An 8,685-nucleotide genomic window follows, 5' to 3' on the forward strand; every position below is an offset into this window, starting at 1 on the left:
CATGGGTCCTCACATGGACGGAATAGACACACACATACACACACACACATGGGTCCTCACATGGACAGAATAGACACACACATACACACACACACATGGGTCCTCACATGGACGGAATAGACACACACATACACACACACACACATGGGTCTTCACATGGACGGAATAGACACACACATACACACACACACATGGGTCCTCACATGGATGGAATAGACACACACATACACACACACACATGGGTCCTCACATGGACGGAATAGACACACACATACACACACTTACATGGAGAGGCTACAGAAGCAAAGGAGCCTGCAGGGCATCTAATGCAGAATGTCACTGATCAGTTCTGATGAAGTAGTGTGCCATTTTGCTCAGGCAAGAAGTAGACCAAGGTCAAGGCCTACAGGTAAATCTGCATCTCCTCTTCCTCAATTCATCTCCTGACGCCTGCCAGTCCGTCATCAACCACACCGGCTCCGCACCGCGAGTCAGGCATATGTCAGGCCGCCGTCGTCCGTCCCATCCGGGATGAATTTTTTTTTTTTTTGTTAGCACTCCATCCGGCGTGGCAGCTCGCGAACGCGCCGCTTGACGAGGATGCGAAGTGACACCCACCAAACTCGCCGTGTCCCCCGGCCGACTCCGGTGGCTCGGCGCCTGTCAATTCCCGGCTCCGTCACCGGCAGTGGCTCAATGGCAGCGGCCGTGACACATGTCACAAACTTTTAAATGTCTGCTCTTTTCAGTAGGATGGCTGCAGCCAGGGGAAGGATGACATTTCTACGGCGTGTGTGTGTCATTGTGTGTGTGTGTTATTGTGTGTGTGTTGTTGTGGCTCTCTTCTTCCCGCCTCCTCAGGCTGTCAGGCCCGGTTTCCTTTGCGCATATCAAAACACAGACAAATAAACCTTGTCAGTTTGAAACGCCGCCACTAGTGACCACGCTCCTGAACGACATGTCAGCTGGAATATGGTCGCACACTCACGCACACACAGACACACACACACACTCCTGATGGAAGTCAGTAGTAGATAACAAACTGGAGAGACACGCAACACACCGAGTGCATGATCGCTGACATTTCCTGCCAACATCTCAGCATGATGGAGATGCTGCGGCGTTCACGGAGAGGCCAGTGAAGCGGTAGCCCCGCCCCCAACCTTTATTGAGTTGTGTGTGTCCCAATACGTGCGTGTGCGTGTGTGTGTGTGTGTGTGTGTATGGTCCCAATACGGAAAACCAATGCATCTATTAGAGAATGTCTCACTTGCACGTCAGGTGGTGAAATCTATCAAAATGAGGGTGGTCCCAAAAAGGACGGATTTTTCAAATTGACTGTGTGTCGGTTTTAAAAGTGTGCCTGGTCAACATATGAAAAAACAAATGTGTGTAAAAATGTGAAGTGTTCCCCCTCTGGGGTCAACATATGAAATAACAAGTACGTGTAAAAATGTGAAGTGCTTACCCCTCTGGGGTCAACATATGAAATAACAAGTGTGTGTAAAAATGTGAAGTGCTCCCCTTCTGGCCAACATATGAAATAACAAGTATGTGTAAAAATGTGAAGTGTTCCCCCCTCTGGTCAGCATATGAATTAATAAGTATGTGTAAAAATGTGAAGTGCAATCCTCTCTGGGGTCAACATATGAAAAAACAAGTGAGTGTAAAAATGTGAAGTGTTCCCCTTCTGGGGTCAACAAATGAAATAACAAGTGTGTTTAAAAATGAGAAGTGCTCCCCTCTGGCCATAACATGAAATTACAAGTGTGTGTAAAAATGTGAAGTGCTCCCCTTCCGGCCAACATATGAAATAACAAGTATGTGTAAAAATGTGAAGTGCTTCCCCCTCTGGGGTCAACATATGAAATAACAAGTGTGTGAAAAAATGTGAAGTGTTCCACCTCTGGCCAAAATGTGAAATAACAAGTGTGTGTAAAAATGTGAAGTGCTCCCCTTCTGGCCAACATATGAAATAACAAGTATGTGTAAAAATGTGAAGTGCTTACCCCTCTGGGGTCAACATATGAAATAACAAGTGTGTGTAAGAATATGGAGTGTTCCTCCTCTAGGGTCAACATATGAAATAAGTATGTGAAAAATGTGAAGTGTTCCCCCTTTGGCCAACATACAAAATAAGTGTGTGTAAAAATGTGAAGTGTTCCCCCTCTGGTCAACATTTAAATAACAAGTGTGTGTAAAAATGTGAAGTGCTCCACCTCTTGTCAACATATGAAATAACAAGTGAGTGTAAAAATGTGAAGTGCTCCCCCTCTGGGGTCAACATATGAAATAATAAATGTGTGTAAAAATGTGAAGTGCTCCCCCTCTGGTCAACAAATCAAATAACAAGGGTGTGTGAAAATGTGAAGTGTTCCCCCTGTGGGGCCAACATAAGAAATAACAAAGTGTGTGTAAAAATGTGAAGTGCTCCCCCTCTGGCCCACATATGAAATAACAAGTGTGTGTTAAAATATGAAGTGCTCCCCCTCTGGTCAACAAATCAAATAACAAGTGTGTGTAAAAATGTGAAGTGTTCCCCCTCTGGGGCCAACCTAAGAAATAACAAAGTGTGTGTAAAAATGTGAAGTGCTCCCCCTCTGGCCAACATGTGAAATAACAAGTACGGGTAAAAATGTGAAGTGTTTCCCCCTCTGGCCAACATGTGAAGTAACAACTGTGTTTAAAAATGTGAAGTGCTCCCCTCTGGTCAACATATGAAATAACAAGTGTGTGTAAAAAAATTGAAGTGTTCCCCTCTGGGGTCAACATATGAAATAACAAGTGTGTGTAAAAATGTGAAGTGTTCTCCCTCTGGGGCCAACATAAGAAATAACAAAGTGTGTGTAAAAATGTGAAGTCTTCCCCCTCTGGCCAACATGTGAAATAACAATTGTGTGTAAAAATGTGAAGTGCTCCCCCTCTGGCCAACATGTGAACTAACAAGTATGGGTAAAAATGGGAAGTGCTCCCCCTCTGGTCAACATATGAAATAACAAGTGTGTGTAAAAAATTGAAGTGTTCCCCTCTGGGGTCAACATATGAAATAACAAGTGTGTGTAAAAATCTGAAGTGTTCCCCCTCTGACGTCGCATCGTCAAACTGTCTGTCCATTCACACACAAACAAAATGTAAACAATCAGTCTGGGAAGGGAAGAAATTAGAGCGATTAGGATCTAAAAGACGTCTTACCATGATGTCGGACAGGAAGACAACCACATTATGTTTGACACATCACGCAACTGTCTGTCCATTCACACATAGACAAAAAATAATCGTTCAATCTGAAAGGGGAAAAAATGGAAGAAATGTATTAGGTGGTTTACCATGACGTCGAACAGGGAGATTCAGACCCCTTCAATGTTTGTCGATTCATCTAATTGTCTATCCATTCACACACAAACAAAATGTAAACAATCAGTCTGGGAAGGGAACAAATTAGAGCGATTAGGATCTAAAAGACGTCTTACCATGATGTCGGACAGGAAGACAACCACATTATGTTTGACACATCACGCAACTGTCTGTCCATTCACACATAGACAAAAAATAATCGTTCAATCTGAAAGGGGAAAAAATGGAAGAAATGTATTAGGTGGTTTACCATGACGTCGAACAGGGAGATTTAGACCCCTTCGACGTTTGTCGCTTCGTCAAACTGTCGGTCCATTCACACACAAACAAAATGTAAACAATCAGTCTGGGAAGGGAGCAAATTATAGCGATTAGGATCTAAAAGACGTCTTACCATGATGTCGGATAGGAAGACAACCACATTATGTTTGACACATCACGCAACTGTCTGTCCATTCACACATAGACAAAAAATAATCGTTCAATCTGAAAGGGGAAAAAATGGAAGAAATGTATTAGGTGGCTTACCATGACGTCGAACAGGGAGGTTCAGACCCCTTCAATGTTTGTTGATTCATCAAATTGTCTATCCATTCACACACAAACAAAATGTAAACAATCAGTCTGGGAAGGGAACAAATTAGAGCGATTAGGATCTAAAAGATGTCTTACCATGATGTCGGACAGGAAGACAACCACATTATGTTTGACACATCACGCAACTGTCTGTCCATTCACACATAGACAAAAATAATCGTTCAATCTGAAAGGGGAAAAAATGGAAGAAATGTATTAGGTGGCTTACCATGACGTCGAACAGGGAGATTTAGACCCCTTCGACGTTTGTCGCTTCGTCAAACTGTCGGTCCATTCACACACAAACAAAATGTAAACAATCAGTCTGGGAAGGGAGCAAATTAGAGCAATTAGGATCTAAAAGACGTCTTACCATGATGTCGGACAGGAAGACAAACACATTATGTTTGACACATCACGCAACTGTCTGTCCATTCACACATAGACAAAAAATAATCGTTCAATCTGAAAGGGGAAAAAATGGAAGAAATGTATTAGGTGGCTTACCATGACGTCGAACAGGGAGATTTAGACCCCTTCGACGTTTGTCGCTTCGTCAAACTGTCGGTCCATTCACACACAAACAAAATGTAAACAATCAGTCTGGGAAGGGAGCAAATTAGAGCAATTAGGATCTAAAAGACGTCTTACCATGATGTCGGACAGGAAGACAACCACATTATGTTTGACACATCACGCAACTGTCTGTCCATTCACACATAGACAAAAAATAATCGTTCAATCTGAAAGGGGAAAAAATGGAAGAAATGTATTAGGTGGTTTACCATGACGTCGAACAGGGAGATTTAGACCCCTTCAATGTTTGTCGATTCATCTAATTGTCTATCCATTCACACACAAACAAAATGTAAACAATCAGTCTGGGAAGGGAAGAAATTAGAGTGATTAGGATCTAAAAGACGTCTTACCATGATGTCGGATAGGAAGAAAACCACATTATGTTTGACATATCACGCAACTGTCTGTCCATTCACACATAGACAAAAATAATCGTTCAATCTGAAAGGGGAAAAAATGGAAGAAATGTATTAGGTGGTTTACCATGACGTCGAACAGGGAGATTTAGACCCCTTCAATGTTTGTCGATTCATCTAATTGTCTATCCATTCACACACAAACAAAATGTAAACAATCAGTCTGGGAAGGGAGCAAATTAGAGCGATTAGGATCTAAAATACGTCTTACCATGATGTCGGACAGGAAAATTTAGACCCCTTCAATGTTTGTCGATTCATCTAATTGTCTATCCATTCACACACAAACAAAATGTAAACAATCAGTCTGGGAAGGGAAGAAATTAGAGCGATTAGGATCTAAAAGACGTCTTACCATGATGTCAGACAGGAAGACAACCACATTATGTTTGACACATCACGCAACTGTCTGTCCATTCACACATAGACAAAAATAATCGTTCAATCTGAAAGGGGTAAAAATGGAAGAAATGTATTAGGTGGCTTACCATGACGTCGAACAGGGAGCTTGTCGCATCGTCAAACTGTCTGTCCATTCACGCACAAACAAAATGTAAACAATCAGTCTGGAAGGGAACAAATTAGAGCGATTAGGATCTAGAAGACGTCTTACCATGATGTCGGGCGGGGAATCGAAGCGGAGAGTATGCATCACCATTGGGACGCACCATTTCACGTAAATCCTATCTATTACTGGCCCGGCTGACAAACAGCATCTACACGGTCAAGAAGAAGCATCAGACGAGCTGACAGGACGCATGCATTAAAGCTAAGCTAATCAGCTGTTTGCATTGAGGCAGTCGGGGTCGTGTCACGTCATTAACTTACTGTACATACTGTACGCTAACATTGGCAGGATGCCGGATGTTTTTAAACCCGGCCCCTAAGTGGTTATTATAAAAAAGTAAACACTTCCAGGAATGCATTTAGTGAACATATTTGTTTTATCATTTCAAATTAATCACAGCACAATGTAAACAATCTCAGTTTACAGGAAATAAGCGAACATAAACACTTTAAAGCAGATTCATATTTTATATCATTTATTTTTTAATTTTTAAAAAAATATACATTTTTTAATTTGATAGGGAAATCATAATACAGGGACTGAGAAAACAGACACTATATTCCAAAAAATATATATTGTTTTAAAAGGAACATTTGGAAAACAGATTGAATATTCTGTCAATTTGCGATTAATAATGGCTGATTTTTTACAGTATTGTTTGTCTCAAGGGCGCCGTGAAATGTAAACACTTGGGGGAAAAAATGCATTTTCAACACGACACACACAAGAAAATACAATAAAAAAGGTGAGTTTTGAAGCATTTTAAGGGGGTCAAATTATACCTCAAAGAGGCAAAAAGGACATGTTTTAGGAAAGTTTTGTTTTGAAGGGGTTTTTGCCAACTTCCTGTTGATTTTTGCTGAAGGACGTCAATGTAGGAAATCTAGGTCTAAGTCAGACCTACATAGAGGTTTTCGTTTCATGTCTCTAGGACATTCCTAACGGAAGTTACAAGCAGTTGTGTCTGTGTTTTTTTCCCAGGGGGCGCTAGAGCGCAATTTTAAGTTTTGGGGTTTGGTTTTGTATTAGAAGGCAATTTTCGCCAGTTTGCCAACTTCCTGTTGATTTTTGCTGAAGGACGTCAATGTATGAAATGTAGGTCTAAGTCAGACCTACACAGAGGTTTTTGTTTCATGTCTCTAGGACATTCCTAACGGAAGTTACAAGCAGTTGTGTCTGTGTTTTTTCCCAGGGGGCGCTAGAGCGCAATTTTAAGTTTTGGGGTTTGATTTTTTATTAGAAGGCAATTTTCGCCAGTTTTGATGTGTGTGTCAAATATGGTGAGTTTTGAAGCATGTTAAGGGGGTCAAATTATACCTCAAAGAGGCAAAAAGGACATGTTTTAGGAAAGTTTTGTTTTGAAGGGGTTTTTGCCAACTTCCTGTTGATTTTTGCTGAAGGACGTCAATGTATGAAATCTAGGTCTAAGTCAGACCTACATAAAGGTTTTTGTTTCATGTCTCTAGGACATTCCTAACGGAAGTTACAAGCAGTTGTGTTTCTATTTTTTCCCAGGGGGCGCTAGAGCGCAATTTTGAGTTTTGGGGTTTGAATTTTTATGAGATGGCAATTTTCGTCAGTCTTGATGTGGGTGTCAAATATGGTGAGTTTTGAAGCATGTTAAGGGGGTCAAATTATACCTCAAAGAGGCAAAAAGGACATGTTTTAGAAAAGTTTTGTTTTGAAGGGGTTTTTGCCAACTTCCTGTTGATTTTTGCTGAAGGACGTCAACATAGGAAATCTAAGTCTAAGTCAGACCTACATAGAGGTTTTTGTTTCATGTCTCTAGGCCATTCCTAACGGAAGTTACAAGCAGTTGTGTCTGTGTTTTTTTTCCCAGGGGGCGCTAGAGCGCAATTTTAAGTTTTGGGGTTTGGTTTTGTATTAGAAGGCAATTTTCGCCAGTTTTGTTGTGTGTGTCATATATGGTGAATTTTGAAGCATGTTAAAGGGGTCAAATTACAGCTCAAAGAGGGAAAAATTACATGTTTTAGGAAAGTTTTGTTTTGAAGGGGTTTTTGCCAACTTCCTGTTGATTTTTACTGAAGGACGTCTATGTATGAAATCTAGGTCTAAGTCAGACCTACATAGAGGTTTTTTTTTCATGTCTCTAGGACATTCTTAACGGAAGTTACAAGCAGTTGTGTCTGTGTTTTTTCCCAGGGGGCGCTGTAGCGCAATTTTGAGTTTTGGGGTTTGAAATTTTCTTATATGGCAATTTTCGTCAGTCTTGATGTGTGTGTCAAATATGGTGAATTTTGAAGCATGTTAAGGGGGTCAAATTACAGCTCAAAGAGGCGGCAGAATAATACAGAAAAAGAAAAATAATAATAAAACCTTAGAAATACAATAGGGTCCTCTGTCCCAAAGGGACATTCGGTCCCTAAAATTGATGGTGTGCTTAAAAAGGATGAAACATGGAATGTAAAATTTGGAAAAAGATTGTATCTGTCACGGCTGTAAGTTATGTTTTGGTTTTGGTCATGCTATGTTTAGTTTTTGGACGTTCAGTCACGTTTTTCACTTCCTGGTTTCGTTTGTTTCCATGCCAACGCATTAATTCCCACCTTGTCACGGCCCTGCCCTCAGTCCCACACCTGTTCCTGATTATCGCAGCCAGTATTTAAGTAGTTTTCTTTCTGTTCATCATTCTGGGATCTTCACACTCGCACACACGCTACCCATGCTGCACCTCCATAGTCCATAGTTCCATGCCGTGTAAGTTTTTTGTATTCATGCCATTGTGCTAGTTTTGTTTATAGTTTATTATTATTGTTTGTAGTTTGCAGCATTTATGCTAGTCCTTTGTTTATTCTGTACCTCCTTGTGAGCGCCCTTAGTTTGATTATTTTTGATTATAGTGTTTAAATAAACAACCGTGTACTCACGTCCACGCCGCACTCGTGCTGATTCTCATCTGCATCGAAGAAACAATCCACGTCCAAGCCATGTTGTGACAGTATCGGATAAACCAAAATGATATGATGTCATCAGGTAAAAAATGTGGGTGAATTAAGGCCCGGGGGCCACACGAGGCCCCTTAAGCTTTTCAATTTGTCATTATGATATGCAGTCATGTTTTTAAATGACCGTAAGTCTTGAACTATACTAAGTATTTCAATGGTTGAAATCTGCGCTTTTGCATGATATACCAGTTACTATGGTAATCTAATTAGTTACTATGGTAATTGA

The 8,685-nt window shown here is 40.9% G+C and overlaps 1 protein-coding gene across 1 annotated transcript in view; it reads right to left on the minus strand.

Annotated features, from left to right (window-relative positions):
- Positions 1 to 5,951: 5,951 nt before the first annotated feature.
- The window catches only part of lrmda (leucine rich melanocyte differentiation associated), a 705,908-nt gene continuing 703,174 nt past the window's right edge, over positions 5,952 to 8,685 (minus strand). Inside the window, exon 7 of the mRNA XM_061911768.1 lies at positions 5,952 to 8,685. This exon is cut by the window's right edge and continues 2,230 nt beyond it. The gene's annotated coding sequence lies outside the window, so the exon portion shown is untranslated.

This window comes from Nerophis ophidion, linkage group LG09 (genome assembly GCF_033978795.1).
Source record: "Nerophis ophidion isolate RoL-2023_Sa linkage group LG09, RoL_Noph_v1.0, whole genome shotgun sequence".
Classification (NCBI taxonomy): domain Eukaryota; kingdom Metazoa; phylum Chordata; class Actinopteri; order Syngnathiformes; family Syngnathidae; genus Nerophis; species Nerophis ophidion.